Raw genomic sequence first — 21,059 nt, 5'->3', positions numbered from 1 at the left:
AACAAGTTTCCACTATCTCCAATCTGATATAGCAGATTAGCTTATCTCTACTAAGTATTCTTGTGGTTTCTAACAGGTTTTGACAGCTATCGAGAGGTCTTGCTTAACTGTGTTCTGATAGGAGTTGTCCTCCTTGTCATTTTTCTTTGATAGGTTGACACAGCCATAGGCCATAAGACTCTGAATTTAAACAAGTGACTCTATGTGATTCTGTCAGGGGTAGTCTATGGGCAACAAAGTCAAAAATACTTCAGAGCAGAGAACACATCCAACTTAGTCCTTGTAGATATCTGTCTCTAGGAATCAAGAAAAAAATGGGTGGCGGTTACTCAGGCATAACCCCCCCTCTCATCTAATCCTTTGCCAGGTGAATTTTATGTGCAAATGATGGCAATGACTTCTGATTTGAATTTCCATCTCTACTATTCTGCCTTTCCTTCTCACCCATGATAGCCTGCCCTCCATTACTCTACCCTTCACTTCTATGCGTTACAATCCATATACCTTCTTCCTAAGACCTGCAAACCCAAACCAACCAATGGAAGGGTGCTGGTTGTCTGTAGGATGCACTCCCAACTCACTAAGTTTCTGAACCCTTACCATTCATGGCCATCCACGCCAACCTTCTGCCCAGTGAGTGAGTGTGGGAAGTCTTCACGAGATCATGCATTGCTTCTATTCTGCCCTCTTCCCAGTGTGCACCCCTACTGCTCCCCGCCTGCACCTGCTATGGCCATTCTGTTCATTTTTGAAGCCCAGGCACTGATTCACCTTTATTCGGATGAACTCTTAGACTCCCTGTCTTGCTCTGCAACAGGTAAGTATTCCGTTAGCTGTAGCCCAGCACTGCAGCATGGCCATTTCTTTCTCCTGACTTTATGGTGTGCTTTTCTCCATATTCTCACTCACATCAGGTGGCACCGGCTGGTGACTCATAGCATGCATTTCTCTGTCCTCCTCAAGGCTCTGCACAGAGGAGGAACTGACTTTGGGTGTTCTGTAGCCTTTACTCACAGAAGACCTCTACTGGGTAAACAAGAAATCTAGCATGTCTGGGCTAATTAACTTCCTACATTCCTCTCTGTTTACAAAATAGAAGAATAAAAACAGGATACTCCTGCATCCCAGGATGTTATAAGAAACATTTTTAAATGAATAGTGTTGACGAGGAAACAAGATGCACAGGTGCACCTGCTGGCTTAGATTAAGAATACTTCCTTCAAATCATCCTTCAGGCTTTCTTCCTTCTGTGAAGGATTTCCTGACTTGCTCAAAGGGACTCGTTAATAAATGTGGTGATTGTTGCAGAGAAGCAAGCAGTCTGTAAAGTGGTTCGTGTATATTGTTTTATCTAATTTTCACAGGCACCTTGCATCAGAGTCACTATTAATCTTGTTTTATAAGTGAGGAAATTGAATTTAAAAGGATGAAATACTTTAGCAAAATTGCCAACTGGTGTGAAGCCAAAGCATGTACACACTCATTATGTCACCCTGCTTTGCTGTGGATGCCTAGTATCTCAGGGCCTTCTAGGAGTCACTGGCCAGCTAATACTCTGAGGAGACTGAACTTCTGAGAGGAAACTTCGAATGAGCTCATATATTTGTATCCTCATTGTCTGGTACATAGATGTTCCCTGGAAGTTGAATGAATGTAGGCTGGAGAGAAGAGAGAAATAAAACACAGACAGTGATATGTCCTAGGCGGGGTCATAGTGACAAGTGATAACTCACTTCATCCACCATGAAAGAGGCAGAAAATAGAGGCAGCCTTTCAGCTGCTGTGAGAGAGGTTGAGTGGAAGAGGTTGACTGTAAGGTGGTAATGATTCCTCTACTCAGCATCCCCTACAGAACCCATGACCTGTTCAAGCCTTGCATCAGTCACCACTATAGCAGGCACTACACAGAGATAGACCACTTGCTGACTGCAATCGTCTCCATCTCCCTTAACCACTTTAAGAAGAAAGGGAATATAGGGAGAATCTATGGAAACTCACAGCATTTCCTCAGGACCGGACTTAGAAATCTCACAGGTCCCTGTGGATGAGAAGGCAGCGACCTAGAATAAGAGATGAAGAAAATGGCCGTCAGAGCTCTTTCTCAAGAGCCTATATGAGATGGACCACACCCCAAGGATTCCTAAAATAAGCAAGCTCAGAGTATGAAGTATGTAGAATCCACAGTGGCAGGCAAGGAAGGTGTCAGAAAAATTACTTTGTCGTGGAATTATTAAGACCCAAGCTGACTTGGCTTGGAGAAACACAGGGACATACTTTTATAAAGAAACATTTGAATCACTAAAGGTACAGAAAATGCTAATTTAAACCTACTGAAAGCTACCAGGAACAGCACATTTTCTTTGGAGTGCAAAAACAAACCCTAGGAACAACATCACTATTGAGAATGAGTTCAATGTATCCTGGGGAAGAGGGAGTGTTTTCAGCCATTGATGAGTTATTTTTCAACATTTATTTAGAGTTATGAAAAGGTTGCCTTGTGTTTGATCTACACATAGAAAATAACGAGAGAGATGCTGGGGAGGGGGGAGATAAAGGACTGAGGAGGCAGAGAAGAAAGAGGAGGAAGAGGTAGAGGAGGAAGAGGAGGAAGAGGAGGAAGAGGTAGAGGAGGAAGAGGAGGTGGAGGAGGAAGAGGAAGAGGTGGAGGAAGAGGAGGAGGTGGAGGAAGAGGAAGAGGTGGAGGAGGACTATAATTGCCCTCTGGTCCCAAATAAAAATCTAAAAATCCTTTGTACAAATTATTGTCTCTTGGAAAAAATTCCAAAACCCTCAGAACTGTCCTGAAATCTGGCTTCAAATTTGTGCATGGCTCTGCCTTCAGGTTACTCACTGCCTCCTTGGGGGGTGTGGACGAATCTCACCTTGTTAGGTCAAGATTTCCCTCAGCCTTGATGTAAAGACGGCCTACAGGGGGTGTGAGGGAGGAGGCACTAATACAGCAGAAGGATGGGTGTGATTCTTTGATTCCTTTATGTTCATTCTGTGTGCTTCACGTTAATGCTTGAGACAGCCACCGAATTCCAAAGACACACTAAGGACAGTGTGAATGGAATGCTGGTCTCCTTCAAATTCCAGCTCCATCCATAAGGTTCTTAGACATAAGTCAAACCCCTTAAGCTTCCTGGACCCTCAGCTGCCTGTATTAAGTGGGGCTATTTGTTATTGTGAGTTTCATGAATCACGAAGGAGAGACTGCATGGGAAAGATTCTTTTCCTTTTTTCCAGTGGGACTTGTATTTCACTTCAAGGAAGGAAGCTGGCACTCAGCTCAGGGCTCTGTTTCATGTTAATCAGCTTTGTGTCCTCAAATTCTGGCCTACTGCCTGGGTTACTAGAGCTCAGCAAATGTTTATTGATGAAGAAATGACAGAGGGTTGTAATCACTTTGCCTGGAATTTCTTTGATATTTGATTCCAAGAATTGGAAATTACATCTGAAGTCATCTGTTCCATGCCTCTACAACTGGCCATACAGGAGAGGCCTTTTGGTGTGGAAAGACTGCTGTTCTAATGACCGGGTCAAAGGATGTCACTGCCGATCAACAGAATCAACAGCACCAATGGGAGACAAGGGGAAGCAAGCCTGGCCCATCTTCAGGCGAGGCAGGCTACTTTCAACATATGCCCTTGTAAGACCCATCACTGCTAAAATCATGCTTCCATCTGTATCCTCCTGTTGGTTTATGGGATACTCCTCTTTATCCAATGCTGCCCTCCTCAACAGATACACATATTTTTTTGTAAAGTCCACAGACTACTAAACCAGCTATTTACATTTTTATGGAAATCTATAAAATGATTGACTTGTGCATATTTCAAACAGATTAGAAATCTAGCTCACAGCTAATGGAGCTTCCTGGGTAATTGTGAAGCTCAGAGGAGTTGCCATCAAATCTGAAGTCCAGGCTTTTCCCTAGATGGCAGTTCTCGTTTGATCTCAGTCAGAGCGGCCTCAGTTGCTGCTTGGGTGGAGTAGGAGCAGAAGACTTTCCCCATGGTAGCCATCCTATGTGGGTTCATTTTATGACTAGATTGGTCAAGTAGAGAATTATTGGTTCAGTGGAGTCTTGGCATGCAAGCAGGACACTTTCAATGATGGGCTAGAGCCTTTGTGGTTGTGAACGTCACCCTAACCCACCATCTCCGATACATCTGTAAAATGAGAATAGAAATGACTTGCTTCCCATTTCATGATCCAAGTCAGTCCCTTGGAAACCTTTCAAATGATAACATATATCCTGTTCGAAGGGAATTTATAAATCAAATATATGATTTTAAGCTCCAGCTTCTGCCCATGTCAACAATGTCCTCAGGCGTCCACTGAGTTTTCTAGGGTCTTCAGAGTACTATTTACTCTAAAGAACGTAGTGATTCCAAATGGCAAGCTGCTGCTTCTAGCCTATAATAACCCCAGGTCACCTGGATTGTTCTGTCTACTACTAACTAATATATGCTATGTTATCAGCAAAGCTAGTGGTGTATCAATGCTATTGGAGTCGTACTGCAGGCCAGCGGAGGGGCTGGAAGAAGATATCGAAGCCTGGTTTGGGATACTGGTTGTGAGATGGTTTTGTCTCTCGGGAGAACTATAAGTGAGGTGTTTGGTTAGAAACTCTGATAGAAGCAGCCGAGGAAAGGAGTGGGATTGGCATCACAGGTCATTTTGGTAGGGACAGGGCAGTCCCAAACATACTACAAACATCCCTGGGTGGGCCGGAACTCTAAGTCTACACACTGATACTGTCTACGTGAGCCCCTGAACTCTCAGCATGGTATATGATTGACTCTTTGGAATGTGACCAGAGCACGGCCTCTCACTCGTTCTCAAAAGATAAGAGAGGGGAAGCAAGGAGAGTGAGTGGGTGGTGTTGACATACTGCCTTCCTTGTGTGGTCAGATGGGCTAGTAGAATGGTGAGGGGATGTTATATTTTTTTGCAGGAAAGACATGGCATTATCTCAGAACCATCTGGTGGCAGTAGGAATGAGAAGGGACAGGAGGTTGTGAGCGGTGGTCACGTAGCCTTGTATTGCTGTTTGCAAACACCAACAATCGAGTCATTTCCTGCCAGAAGGTCAGGGGATAACTCAGTCTCAGGGAAAGAATAGAGCACTGGTAAGTGAGGGCAAGATCCTGCAGAGGCTGGAGGGGTCTTCTGTCGAGAAAACTTGGAGACATGGAGATGAGTGAAACATCTTAGAATGTGGGCAAAATCTCTGAGTGTGTTGAGAGTGTACATAGTCTTCCAATTAGATCTTTCCACAGGAGACAAGTGTGGATTCATCTGAGTTGGTGGTGCGCATCAGGGTCAGATGACATTGGTGACTCCCATGGCTGCTGTTCCACCCAGGCCTCTTGTTATATCCACTGTAACTGTGATTGCAGGGTTGGAATAGCCTGCAATTTTAAGGTATTGAGATAGTTCACATAAAATACAGATTTGTGGCTACTCTTCAAGCAAGGAAGGGGCCATTTGGGTTGATGCTCTCATGTAACAACATCCGGCTGCGGCTGAGCAGCTGCTGTTTCCAGAAGCAACCACGTTCTGCTGGCCCACATTCCTCACTGACCACTTCACTCAGAGTTTCTGTGAGCCCCGTGTTTGTAGCTGCTTATCCACAACACAACTGCCAAGAAGGCTGCATGGCACTCACGTGTCCCAGACACAGCTTTCTCCCTGAACATTCCTACAGAGTGCTGGCAGCACGTAGGACCTTAATACATATTTGTTTAATAACAGAGAGGGAGGGAACACAGCTCTGTCAACGCAGGGCAGATCTGTGTTTAAACCTAAGCTGTTTTATCTTGGGGGGAAGTTATTGAATTGTCTAAGCCTCTGTTTTCCTCATTCGTAAAGCCAGGATAAAAACTCTCATCCTCTAGGGCTGTCTAAGAGAATATACACACACAGCCAGCACATAGTGGGCCCCCAATATATTGAATGCCTGAAATCATATTTCTTCAAAGGACTGTATTCTATGGAACTTTGGTGGAAATAAAGTAAAAATTCATTTTTTTTAAAATCAAGCCAACAAGAGAATTGTGGAGAGCTATAAAGGAATCTCACTCTGTGGTAGAAAAAACCATTGCCTTGAAGTAAGGGCTGGGTGGGCATAGAATGATGCTTTCCCCTGAGAGCAGCAGCATAATTCACAGCCATAGAGAGAAAGCTGTTGGGAAACAGTCTTTAGGTTGGACTGACCTTAGAGACAAACACATCTTATCCGTATTAAACACTTTTCTACGCTTCTGAACATATCAGGGACCTTGATTTCTTCATCAGAAAAGGAAGATGATAATACCTATGGTGGGGGGCGGGGTCTGTCTGATGACATACAAATCCATGCAACATGCTGGACACATTGGCTGGACAATGAATGCTCAGTAAGAGGTGCATGGATTTCTAAGAAAGGGGGAAGCATTGAAGGTCACTGTCCTGAGCACATGACTCTTTGTTCTGTCACCTTAGTGAACAGCTCCTGGGCATCTGCTTTCTTTTAGGATCCATTTAAGATTCTAAAATCCTTTCAGGATTATCAGTGTTGGCTGCTGACAGCCCATCACCAAATTCCTTTCTTGGACCCCATTGGAGGAGTTAGGGGAAGGAGCCAAAGGGGTTTGCAACCCCACAGGAAGAACAACAATATCAACCCTCCAAAGCTCCCAGGGACTAAACCACCAACCAAAGAGTACACATGGAAGGACCCATGGCTCCAGCTGCATATGTAGTGGTGGATGGCCTTATCTGGCATCAGTTGGTCCTGTGGAGACTTGATGCTCCAACACAAGGAAATGCTACGGTGGTGAGATGGGGGTGAGTGGGTGGGGGAGCTCCCTTATAGAAGCAGGGGCGATGGGGGAGGGAATAGGGAGTTTAACTGGGAAGGGGGTTAACATTTGAAATGTAAATAAATAAAATAACTAATAAAAAAAAGAATGTTTAAAAAAATTCCCCTCTCTCAGCTAAGTAACAAAGGGGGCTCAAGGTGGGATGCATGGATCTCCCCGGAGAGGAGAAGTAGAATAGAAGGACTGAGGTGACTGGGGATAGGAACAGGATGGTCCAGGCTGGGTGGGGTTGGAGGTGGAGGAAGAGCATACTGGGAGAAACCCCTGGAATTGGGGGACATTTGAGGGGCAATATAGGAACTTAATGCAGAGGAAACTCCCTGGAAACTACAAGAGTGACCCAAGTAAAGTAGCCTTGTAATGGTAGGTGTAGAGCCTGAACCAGCCATGTTTTATAACTGGGAAAGACAGTGGTGAGACTGGGACATCAACCCAGCCACAAAACCTTCTACCTTCTCTGTCCTGCCTAAAAGATGAGCTGGAGTAATGGTGGCACCACTGAGCTTGTGGGAGTGACCAACCAATGACTAGTCCAACTTGAGGCCCACACCATAAGCGTGAGTCCACATCTGCCACTGCATGGATTGCCAGGAACCAGGGGCTGGGCAATCCTGAGACCCAGGGATAGAACCAAATGGGTAAAAAAGTCAATGAAATGATCCCTAATAAACCTCTGCTACACTCACAGATGGGTGCCTAGCCCAATTGTCCTCAGAGAGGCTTCATCCAATTACCCAGCAACTGATGGGAGCAGGTGCAGTGACTCACAGCCAAACACCAGACAAAACCAAGGGAACCTCGCCGAATAGGAGGAGGAAAGAGCCTAGGAACCAGAGCTGCCAAGGACACTGCAAGAACACAATCTACAGAATCAACTAAGCAGGACTCATAGGTACTCACAGAGACTGAAGGAACAATCATAGACTCTGTATGGGTCTGCGCTAGGTCCTCTGCACAGTTGTATAGCTTGGTGTTCTTGTGAGACTCCTAACAGTGGGAGTGGGAGGTATCTCTGATGCTTTTGCCTACACTTGGGACCATTTTCCTCCTACTGGGTCACCTCCTCCAGCCTTGATATGAGGGGTTGTGCCTTGCCTTTTTGTAATTTGTTATGCTATGTTTGGTTGATACCCCTGGGATTGCTGTTCTTTTCTTTTTTGAAGGGAAGCAGAGGAGGAATGGATCTAGGGGAGAGGAACTGGGAGGAGTGGAGGTTTGGGAAACTGGTCATATAACATATAACATACATAAAGAATTAAAGAAAAACAATTCCCCTCTCTCTAACAATGATAACTGACTATCCAAGATGATACATAAACCACTTCCTGGAGGCAGGTATGTGCATAGTTACAAAGAGCAAAGAGACTGAGGACAAGCTAAAGAGCTACGCCACGTACAGAGATTCCCTAGGGTGTAGACTGAGGCATCTGGCTCCCTACAGGCCACTTCTCTCTCTGCTGGTCCTGTTGCTTTCCTTCCTTATAGTTGTCCCAGACAGTGCCTGCCAAGACACTTTTGGGTCCATCTTTCTCTCAGTGTCTATTTCAAGGGAACTTGACCAAGGGTTCTTCAAGCAATTTTGATGTTAGTCTGAGCTCAAAATGTGTTTTCCTTGCTGTATTTAGGTTGAATCGTAAGGAACTGGCACCTGTACTCAAGAAAGGTCAAATGTAATCAAAGGTCTTCCTGTGACACCTTTAATAGATACTCTCCTGAGAATTCTTCAATGAGGACCTTGAGATGACAGTAGATGAAGGCAAATGTTTTTCAGAAGGATATAAAGTAAATGTCCTACCTCACTCTGAGCAGGTGACAAAGGACCCGAAGCTCGAGACAGTTCTATCAGACATGCCTTTCATGAGCTTGCCTAGGAGTTTGGATAAGAAGTCCTATCTCAAGTCTAGAGGATACACATGTAGTGCTCTCGAGGTTCCTTCCCTACATAACAGCATGCAGGCTCAGGGAGGCTCTTTTTTGTTCCCCCTCCACCAAGAGAAATAGACGTGGGTGCAGACAGCTTCTTTCCCAGGAATAGAAAACTGTTGAACTCATTTGGGGCAAGGAAAGCTTATATCTTTCAGTCCTGGCACTTGATGGCAGGTCCTTCCCTGGCATCAGGTATCTTTATGCCAGGCCTGGCAAGGAGAGCTCGCCCTTTCCTGTAGAGAAGTGGGCATCTGGGCCCTGTCTTAAAGACTGCAGATGTCCTCTCAGACGTGGGAAGGTGTGGGCTCAGCTCCTCAGACTAGGGTTACAACCCTTTCAAAAGGCAGTGTGGGAGAAAGGAGCAGCAGCTGGTGTTTGCACATGCTGTCCCTAGAGACCCAGACACTCAACGTTCTATGAATCTGCAGTCTGGCTCACAATTAAAAGTGCAGAGCCCAGAGGCTAAATTTGCCCTTTACAAAAACTCCTACAAGTGGGGAAGGGAAGCACTGTTATCTTGATTCAGGGGAGGCCTCCACAGGGCTGTGGATAGGGAGTCTGAGGATGAGAGGATCCTTCCTAAATGCCTTTGTGCTAATATTCCTAAAGTTTCCCCCATGTCCTAAGGCAGTCAAGAGGTGAGTTGTCTTCAGGTAGGTAGGTAAACTGAGTCCTCTGCATGAGCTGTTTCACAATTTTGAATTTATGTTCCCTCCTTTGTTTTTTGTTGTTATGTTCCCTGGTTTCAAGGCCTTGGTGAAGTCATATACCTGGTGCATGGAGAGCAGGCTCCATCCCTCAGCATGCTATGCCTCTCTAGTGACTGTGCCCCTTGTTCCCATTCTCCAGACTGATTGGTCTTGAGAGGAAGAGAAAGCAGTCTGCCCATTTTGGGAACCCTGCAGCACATAGCCACCAAGGCTTGGAGCTGTAACTGGGCCAGACTGGAGGATGCTCGGAATTACCATCATCCATAGAAAAGGTGCCCCTTCCCTTCAGACACCCCTTATGACCTTCTCTTAATTCCTACAGACACCTGGTTCACACTAAAGGGACTAATGGAACTGTTTTATCTCTTATGTGTCTCTCTGATAGTGCAATAAATTGTGGCTCATTGAGTGGGTGCTGTGTGCCGTCTCACATAATCTCCGTGCTCAGTATTGAGAGAGCCAACTCCATCACATGTGCTGAAAGATTGGTGGGATGGGAATGCTTGGAGAGTAAATGAAAAGCATAGCCCAACTGGGGAGGGGCACACTCTAGTAACCCCAACATGGGGGGGGCACACTCTAGTAACCCCAACACCTGACAGAGGCAGGGGTTTAAGGCCATCCTAGCCCTCATTGGGACTTCCTATCCAAACATACACACACACACACACACACACACACACACACACACACACACACACACACGCACATGCACAACACGAGAGAGAGAGAGAGAGAGAGAGAGAGAGAGAGAGAGAGAGAGAGAGAGAGAGGACAGACAGAGAGACAAGACAGAGTATAGAAGTAAGATGGTAACTAAAAACCAACTAGATTTTTCATGTTCCAGTAGATAAGAGCCAGTGGCAGAACACATGAGAGGGTCCTTCCAAATGAACTCCTTGCAAAGGTTTGCATTTTGCTGTGGAATGCCTTCCCCGCCTGCTTCTGTGTCTGTAAGCCAGCGCTGTTCTGTGTCAAAGAAAACAAACGTAGATTCTTAGCCCTTAACATTGTTCTTGATAGGGGAGGTCGCCGCCTGAATTAATCTTTTCACTTAACAAACACCTCTGAGGTAGCCTCAGAAATACTGAAGAAAATCCAGCGTTGCTCCTGAAGGTGGACCTCTTCCTCAGGATTTCCCAGGAGCTTCCGTGGGGATTTCCCTCCACACACAATCGGCTTCTGTGGAACAGACCTGGCCAGGGCCTGGCCAGGCTCCTTTTTCTCTAGAAAAACAGGGATTGCCTTCCTTCCTTGCTTCTCTCCTCCTTCCCCCATCCCACCTTTCCTTCCCGTGCTCTCCCCCCCCTCCCCATTTCCTCTCTTGTTCCCCTCCCATCCCCTTCTTTCTCTGCCTCCTTTTTTCCCTCCAAAACAAAACAAAACAAAACAAAACAAAACAAAAACTAATACCTTACCAGGCAGAGGACTGCAGGAGGGTTATGAGTTCAAGGGCCACCCTGCACTCGTGTGTGTGTGTGTGTGTGTGTGTGTGTGTGTGTGAAATTCTCGTCCCTAAAACAAGATAAAGCCCCAAATGTCTCTTAGATGTGCTTTTACCACAGTAATATTTATGTGTGTTTGGGCAAGATGCTTAGTATCTCCAGAATTCAGATTCTATCTCTAAAATGTTTGTAGTGACTTTCATTTTCCCTTTCAATGTAAAATTAAAGTTAACACTAATAACCACAACAGTAGATTAAGGCCTGAACCACCGGAGTCAGTCAGGTCACAGCTTCAAGCTCACGTTTCCCACTTCAGCACCAACTTAGGCTAGGAAAGCTACCCTGAATTTCTGTTTTGTCAACATGGTGAAGAGGGTTTGATGCAGGCAGCACTGGGTCTGAGCACCCTCACTGTGTGGTTGCTTTAGCTCTAAGACATCCACAGACACCGACTGGCACACTACTAGCTCTATCAGGAGACCCCAGAAACTTTCTCTCATTTCTGTCTGGACATTTGGAAGTTTCTTACTTGTTCATTTCTTTTAAATGATAATTTAAGATTTGTCTATTTTATTTTATTTGTATGAGGTTTTGTTTTTTGTTCCTGAACATAGGTATGTATATCATGCACATGCCAGGTGGCTGTTGAAGTCAGAAGAGGGGGGTCAGCACCCCTGCAACTGAAGTTACAGATGGTTGTGAGCCAGCATGTGAGTAGGGGAAATCAAGTCTGGGTTCTCTGCATGAAGGGCAAGCACATTCAACAGTTGAATTAACTTGGTAGCATTCCTGTTTGCTCATTATAAACTTAATTCCATTACTCCCATCTGAGCTCAGTTCCAAATATAACTCAGGAGACTTCCTAGTCTCCAACCTTTTCTTTAAAAATATATTATAAAAGTTAGTTGTGGGTAAGAACAGAACATTAAGACAAACGTATAAACCTTTGTACATTAGAACACTGGGGAGTTTTTTTTGTTTTGTTTTGTTTTTTTTTTGAGTACTCAAATGGGTCTTGTGTGTTCCAACTAAATAAAATCTAAGTCTCTGAGATGGGACAGATATGGTGTGTTTTAAAGTCCTCTTGATTAGTCTAATAATAAGGCCAGGACAGAGAGTCACTCTGCTTCGCTATGAGTCCATGATGCTGGCCTGACTAATGCACCATGAATAGATTCAGGTAAGAGTTTGATGATGACTCTGAAGCCTTATCATCCACCTAACTTCCTAAAGTCACAGCTGAAGAATGTGCGGCCAAAATCTAAATACACTATTTTTAACCGATTTCTGCTCAAGGCAGTCTAGTGACCCTATCAGACAAGAGCCTCAGTAATGACTCTCTTCGTGACTAAATGCTTGGAAAACTATTCTCTAGGGTTTGGCCCAGTGTAATCGTATGAAATTAGCATTTCTGAAGCCCAGCTTTTTGGAAAGTGAGAAACTGTCTCTTTTCAGTCTTCTCAAGTCTTACTCTGTATTCTGCAAAGAATATTTTATGTAAATTAAGCTCCTCGCATCTATAATCGTTTTGAACCCACTGAGCTCTATTTTACATATATTTTGGGTCTCAATGTGAACTGATGAATCTTAATGCCCCACCCCCATTCATTACTTCTGCCAGTTTAGATTCGTGGACAATTGATTCAATCATTCCCTTTAACAAATGCTTGATGGAGATCAGCTCCAGCCAAACCCTACACCAGAGAAGATAATCCTACACCAGAGAGATTTAAAATAAAACCCTGGGGGTAGCTGGGCCTAAGGGCTCAGTTTTAGCGCTCTCTCTCTCTCTCTCTCTCTCTGAAGAAATCTCTCAGTCCTTAGCATCCCACTCCCTCTCCTCCTCCCTCTCCCACCTCCCCGCAGTATGAAGGATGGTCTCTTCTTTCCCTTTGCAGGAATCCCAGGTGGCCATCTCAGTCATTTGTGTCTAATATTGAGCTTGTCTCTGCATCTCTAGTTTAACATCATCTTAGGCTGTGAAGGAGTCCTAAGGCAACCTGCTTGTCAAAACTGATAAATGAATTTGGAGCCCAAGCCTGCCCTCCTAGTTCTTCAGTAAAGGTCTATCCCACAGCAGCCAAAGGCCATAGCCAACTTGTGTTCTCCAAAACATTGCTCAGTGCTCTGGAGGCCCTGATTCAACACAGCCTACGTGCTGCCTGGCAGGTCCCGGTGCTCAGGGTTTCTATAGTACACAAACAAGTGAAGTATCTGTTATGAAAGGTGAAGTAATTGGCCTTTCTCCTTTTTCCTTCCTGCTCATTCTAAAATATTTCCAATGTTAAATATTCTGTGATTGTATCCCGACATTTCCTTTACATAGTGAGGAAGTGCCTTACTATAGAGCCTATTATTTGATAGATGGTTAAATGTCTGCGCTTCTATAGTGGCTACGAAATGCCTGAAGCTGGGACCGATAGTTCTCTTTTGAAGCTTTGGAAAGCTAATATGCTAAATTCTTAAGTAAAATGCCCACGTTCCCACAGATAAAACCAAATGGTCTAGTTGTGACTCAGAGTGGTCAGGCTGATGCCTATAGGGCTTTCACCAGCTTCAGACAGACAGACAGACAGACAGACAGCTGCAGCACAGCTCAGGTCTGTCTCACTGCTGAACAGCAATGCTCATTACTGTGGACGCAGGTTGACTGACGGCATGGCACCCTCAGCTTCCCCACACCTGCTGGTAGCATTCAGGGTCAGCTGATAAGTGACAACCCACAGGAGGGTAGGTACAATTATACTAACCAAAACAAATTGCTTGAAATTTTGTATAGCTTATATTAAAAAATAAAGCAAAACAAAAATACCTTCTTTCAATACAAATCTCTACCTTCTCTGAGAAGAAAGAACAATTTACGAATATTATGCCTCCTTCTGCTCTCTGTTATTTTTCTGTGCTCCAAGCCATAGCTCCTGAGGACAAACGTGCAATGACCGGACATTAACTCAAAATCAAGCACAGAATGAACTTGAAGCGCTTCTGGCAACTGCCACCACCCAATATTGCAGAGTGTGACATCGCTGTAGGTTTTGAGCCGGTGACACGGGCACTTTGTCCAGTACGTGGTATCATCCCACACAGTGTTAATGATGGCTGCCGTGAACAACTCAGTAGACGCCAGCCAAATTATTGTACATGTTCAACTACTCTGTTCTAAGCTCGGACACAAAGTTTTCTGCTCATCGAGAAACCCAAGAATTAGTTAAGGAAACAAAGACTTAATATTTTGCAGCCATCGTCCCTCAATATGGAAGCATCAAACTAGTGGTACTTTAATTGTCTTAGTATGTTTGAGTTTGACATTTACTGTCTGAGTTGCTAATTTGCGTTCTGTGAAAAGTCCTTCAATAAGATTTTATGACTTTGGATTATTACAGAATTACTAATAATCCATAAAATGGCCCTAAACAGACTTCTGCCATTTCCTTTGACATCTTGATATAAAGTGGTATTCTCAGCATTTATTATAAAATCAGAATATCAACTGTGAAAGCAGTGGAGATTCCCTGTGCCCTCAGTATCAAATATTCAGGCAAGATTTAGTTCTTTATATAAAAATAAGCAAGCACACCTATTTCAGTATATAAATTTGTATTCCATTTTAATAAATGGTAAAACAATTATATAGAACAAAGAATTGTTTGATAATAGTTTCCCACAATTTACTGTCACTAAATGATTGATCTGTGAACTTATATACTTATATATACATATATGCATGCATACCATATGGCTAGATAGACATTGTATGTTATAAACCTGCATAGTTGGGATTACAGTGTAAAGGGTTTAAGAAGCTCTATTCTAAACATATCAAGACCCCATAAGCTCCTCAAATTGTGTGTGCCCCTTCTCCTACAGGGCTGTGCTGTTCTCATGCTCTTCATCCTGCCTTTCTTTACCCGTGGAACTTGAAACACCACAGAATGCCACTGAATGGTAACTTACATTGTTTGTGCATAGGCATTCATTGATTATTTAACTGATGCCATTGTTCCTTGATGTCATTTTCTCATCCTAGTCCATGCACACAGGAGGCAGGCAGACTGTAAACACATGCAAAGATCCATGTCTTACAAACCTGAGCTACTATAGGAATCTACCAAATTACCATCTTGCCTTATGCTTTAATCATTTAAAATGGGAGACCTGGTCAAGAAACAACACATTTGCTGGGCGTGGTGGCATACACCTTTAATCCAAGCACTTGGGAGGCAGAGGCAGGTGGATTTCTGAGTTTGAGGCCATCCTGGTCTACAAAATGAGTTCCAGGACAGCCAGGACTATACAGAGAAACCCTGTCTCAAAAAAAAAAAAAAAAAAAAGAAAAGAAAGAAAGAAAGAAAAAGAAAAGAAACAGCATATTTGTCAAATAAAATGGTGCAGATGAGATGACAGCCCTCCTCCCCCTGGAGGATGCCTCACCATAGGCAAGCACAAGGGAGGTACACAGACGCATAAATCCTTTGAAGCTGGGCTGCTGGGCTCTTTTTCTGTCATGATAGAGAGCTGGAGTGCTGGCATCAGGCTGTTGCTTGCACTCTAGTTCTCTGTCTCTGCTCAGCGTCATTATGTGGCCGAACACCTCTGCCTTTCAGTTCCCTCCTATGTTCTTCAAAATCTTCACGCACAGGAACACTGGCCGTTCTCAAAGCAAGCTTCTCTGACGTTGTCCTTTTGATCCTCAGAGTCATACTGCTCCAGAAAGGAGAAGTATCTGCCAAGTTGACCTCAGGACACAGGCTGAGCCCTCCCAGCCCTATCCACACTGGGCCTCAATCCTTGTCAGAACTGTGTGAGGCCACGAATCTCAAGTATCCACCTACCACAGAGTCTGAATTACTGCTCAAGAAGTCTCCTCTCCCTTCCTTCTGAGCACACGGCATCACTGGCAGCACAAGAGAGCATTTCTAGAATCAAGTTTTATAATCAGTCTCTGATCTTGGGGTGGCACATTGTTCTAAGTAATTCCCCCATTTTGACCCACTTAACACCCACACTGCTTCATGGTGCATCTATTAGGTAGATTACAGTTATTTTTGTTGTTGTTACTGTTGTCAGAGGAAACAGATTCTGAGAGATTCGATCATCTGGTCAAAGTCACACCACAATCGACTTCACAGTTTGCCCTATATTGCTCCCCAGTGTTGTCTCCTCACAAGGAATCTCAGGCAGTGAAGAAAGCGTTGGCTTTGAAAGGAGAAAACGTCCTCGTTTTACATTCATGGGTGATATTGGCCAACTTGGTTCTGACTTCTGTAAAATGGGGGCAGTATGTTCCATCAGGATACAAGCCAAGTGTGGTGACGACTTTAAAACTCCTGCCCATACTGGGCATGGGGCAAGCCCTTTCCTCTCTATGCCAACCTCTGTGCCCGACAATCAAGCTTAAGCAATTTCTCTTCCTTTTATTGAAGAAATCTTTGAGTTTTCTTACCCACAGCCTGGGCAGGGGAAAGAGAACATTGGCTTTTGGCCAGTTCTTCTCAAACAAAAATGATTGATATTGCACCCACACAAACCTGGAAACTCCCAGGGGGACAGCTGCATAGGCTCTGACCCAGCAGCGATTTCCCCTGAATTCTACAGAGTTTCAACACACCCGAGGCTCTTCAAGAGGAGGCCAAGCTTCCGGAAACAAAGGCCAGCATGAGGAAGGCCAGTCTACTCACTGAAAACACTGCCCACCTCGGAGAACAGGATTAGGCCCTGCCTTCTAGATGCCACCTAAGAACACCCTCTGTACCCTACAACTTAGCATCACCCAATGTAGTAGTTTTCAAATAAAAACTCTGACACTGCCTTTTTGATCCCCAGAATCACTCTAGAAAGGAGAAGTATAGACTAATTTGACCTCAGGACATTGACTAAGCACTCTGAGCCCTATCAACCCTGTGCCTCAACTCTTGTCAGCAAGAGACAATAGGTTCTCTGTTCTTTCTGAGAAGATGCACCACACAATTACATGTAGAACACCTAGGACAAAGCTCAGCCTTCAATAAACCCTCTTTGTATGATAGTCATGACGGTAGTGGCTCTACTATCCTAGGGACCAGGCCATATGCCCAAGACCACACAGCCAGAGAGAGAGAGAGAGAGAGAGAGAGAGAGAGAGAGAGAGAGAGAGAGAGAGAGAGAGAGAGAGAGAGAGAGAGAGAGAGAGAGAGATGCCTAGGGACTACCAGGCACATTGCCACCACACAAAGAGGTCTCTGGGGTCCACCATATTTTGAACCTTTGTTCGTGTTGTGTGTGCCGAAAGGGTGCATGGGAGACTCTGTAGTGAGATAAATCCCCCTAGGCACTTGGAATATAGCTCTGTGGTAGTGTTGGCCTAGCATATGTGAGACCCCAGAGCACTGAATAAAAGTGTTCCCCAATATTCTTTCTCACCCTACTGTGTGGTTAGGGACCCTGGAAGCTCTATCCACAGCACCCCAAGAGTTCCACTCAGGGCAGGCACATGCAGTCTCTTTTGTTCAATGATTTAGCCAGAGTGCTCTAGTTTCTAGGCAGTGACTTTGGCTATGAGACATCATTGTCACAGGGTGCCTGTGACCTGCAGCTGTCTGGAACTCAGACATAGCACATCTGGTTATGTCCAGGGCTGGGTCAGCATGGCCAGTTGAAGAGGGACTGTGTTCCAGGGCTGTGTAATGAGGGGGCGGGAGCCCTGTTCCCATGGCAGCAGGTGTACAGGGGCACTGGCAGGAACAGCTTCCCTGCTATTCATGCCAGCGAAGGCAGTAGCTTGAGGGAGCCTGGTTCGTGGAACAGAAAAGGACTCAGAAGGGATTGGGGATGGAAATAGAATTCTTTTTTTCTGCATCAGATCATCTTGAGAACTTATTCAGGAGACTGAGCATCTCTGTGGAATTATCTTCTCAGTAACTAGGAGGTCTTGATGTTATTCTCATGGGTGCTGGGGCAAGAAGAGATGGTAACTCAAGTAATAACAAGGGAGGACACACTTGGCTCTTTTCTCTTACAGTGTATCTGAGGCCCCAGAAAAACGCAAGCATATTCTAGAATTAGCAGTAATAATTCAGTATTATTCATGTCTTGTGCACAATGCTATCTTACTCAGGAGCCCTAGTAGACAGAGGCTATTACTACCCACATTGCACATGCAAGAAAACTGAAGCTCAGGGAAAATTAGTGACTTGAGCATCACCATTGCAGCCAGGACATAAACATGAGTTCTGCCTTACCATTCTCAGTTGGCACCCACCACTATCAGTAGTCTATGACATGAGCTGGCAGCTCTCAGCTGAACAGCTGTGGGTCAGGCTTACTTCAGTATTTCTGTAGGTGTGATAATGGCTAAAATGCTCCTGAACAAACCCTACCACTTCCTCTCCTGTCTTGCCACAGTTTCACCCCTTCTTCTGCAATGACAGAGGTGGAAGATGTCTTCTTTGAGCCGCAGAAGTATTATATGTTCAGTGAAGGCTGTAAGTGTGGACTAGCAGGCTCGACCATCCTCCAGGGACAACTAACACAGCTTGGTCTTGGACTGGCAGCCCTGCTGTCTGAGTGGTGTCACCTGCTGAACCAGGTTGTGAACTCTTTAGTGATGATAGGTTTATTTCTGTTGGTGTCACTTTCCATTCTTCTCCTATCTCTTAGCATCCCATATTCCCTGTCACAGACATCCCATAACATCATATCCAAACTTTGGGACCACTTGTTCACCATCCCCTCTGCCCTCCTCTTGAACAAAGATGCTTTCCCTTCAAGACAGGGTTACCATGTGTCATTTCTTTATCATTCACATTGTGCTTATTGAATGACCCCATCCCAACCTTTCTTTCACTAAATTCCTTAGGAATAGGGGGATCTGAGCATGTACCTAGGAGCCCACATATGTGACACGGGGCATGTAGAATTTGCTGGTTCCCCTTTAAATACATGCATATTGCTCTTTAAGTCTTGGACAGAGGAGCCTGGGATCTCAAGGGTCTGGGCTGATGAAGGCTACCCTCACAAGCAACAGATGAGAGGTTTGGCCATACCCTGTGCTTTCTGTCTTAGGCTTTCTCACAGTATATTGGAAAATTTCCATTGGCCATCCCCGCCCCCCACCCTGAGCACTGGATGCTGTTTTAAAAATAACTTTGTTAATTTGAAAAATAGAATTCTATTTTTGTATTGGCTCATTTTTATAAGGGTCATAATTTTCATAATCATTGGGAATTTATATTTCTTTTTAAATGAATCACCTATTCATTAGCTTCATCAATTTTTTTAGTATCCATATTATCTTCTTCACAGTGATTTATTTTACTAATAAAAATCAACTATTATAAATTTGTTGAGATACCAATTATCCAAAGCTGAGAGTAACTTAAGTTTTATATACATGACATACTTTTCTTAATCTATTGAGTCCTTTAATGTTGATTATAGTGACTTTTGACAAAAATACTTTAATGGAGAAAAGTATTGGTTATTATTTTCCAGTGTAGTCTCTTGATTTGAAAAAACAAAATCATTTATTTGCTCTCTGGGCACTCATGTGTGTGAGTGCTTGCATGCCCACAACATGTGCATGGAGAATAAAGGACCCCCTGTAGGAGCTGTTTCACTTCTTCCACTATCTCAAGCCTGAGAATTGAACTCAGGTCATCAGGCTTGGTGGCACACATTTTACCTGCTGGGCCATCATGTTTACTCTCTTTATATTTAAGTTTAGAAAAGATATTTATGTCCTATAATTCATTTGTGCCTTAGACTCTTTAACCAAGTTAAATGTGAGTAATGCAGAATGGGAGAGAACTTTCTGTAATAATTTATTAGCCCTAGACTGATCAAACTTAGCAAGCCTTCCTTACCAAAATACCTCACACACTATAATCATATGTATAGAGAGCTTAGTTTGTACACTTGTGATTCTATCTCATGAATCCAGTTTCTTAGCCTAAAATACCACAATTGTTTTAATTCCCTGGACTTTTATGTACTTTTTCTTTCAAAAATTCTTTAGATATTTTCCGGATTTTTTTCCCTTCCTATTTTTCCTCCTAGGCAAATCTTTTTACTAAACTGTGGATGAACTACTATGGATGCAATTTTATTTTTTTTTTAATTATTCTTACCCAGTGAGTATACCAAATTTTATATTTTATATTCCCAATCTGTCTGTCTTGTCTATTCAGCTTCACATAGGAGTGAGCACATCAACACCATGTAGTTCACAGCCCCTGCCTGCTTCTTAGTACTTGGTACCAAGTACCAAGCTGCACCCCTGTCCCCCTGCCATCCACCCTATCACAGGTGTCACTCGGACACTCGTCTCCTGCTGTTCCTGTGCCCCAGGCTGTTCGAGGTAGTGGCGCTCTGTGAATCTCATTTTATGTTCACCTTTCAGAATTAATCTGCTCTTCAATGTCCTCACTCACCAAGCCCACTACTACTCCTGAGCCAGGGATGTGTGTGTGTGTGTGTGTGTGTGTGTGTGTGTGTGTGTTTGCTAATGACATTTTCTGGCAGCCTCTAGTGCTCATTTGGAGACTTCTTGAATTTGGCAGCATGACTTCCATTTTAATTAGGTTTCTCAGGAGGCATTTATACAACTCATAATATACATAAGCCTACAGTGGGAGGGAGAATCCATACTCAAGGGAGCTTGGAACTGTGGCCATAGCTCCCTGGAGCAGTGTTTCTGAGAAGTCTGTCAGGAGCAGGTGGGGGTGGGGAAGGAGTGCAGTTCGGATGAGGTCATCTTTAACATGGACTGGAAAGTCCGGCTTTTGCTGGAATTCAGTGCAATATGGAGCCAGAGGGGGCGGGCGGGGAACAGCAATATGAATTCCTTCTTTAGCTTAAGAAATGATTTGTTTACCATTTATCTTCTTGCATTAATTTTGAGTTAAAGTATCGTATTAAGCTATTGTCTTTATTACTGATTTGGGGGGAAGTGTTCCCTTACCTTTGAAATTTGCTATCAGAGTACCTTTGCATTTCCCAATGTCTTTCTGATGCTGCTAGAAATGTCCTCCTAGTAGGTTGAATTTTACCTGACATCGTAGACTTTAAAGTCTTTAAATATACATAGACGGATAGATAGATAGATAGATAGATAGATAGATAGATAGATAGAT

Source organism: Mus caroli, chromosome 4 (genome assembly GCF_900094665.2).
Source record: "Mus caroli chromosome 4, CAROLI_EIJ_v1.1, whole genome shotgun sequence".
NCBI classification, from domain to species: Eukaryota; Metazoa; Chordata; class Mammalia; order Rodentia; family Muridae; genus Mus; species Mus caroli.
Note: the sequence above shows the minus strand (reverse complement) of the source record.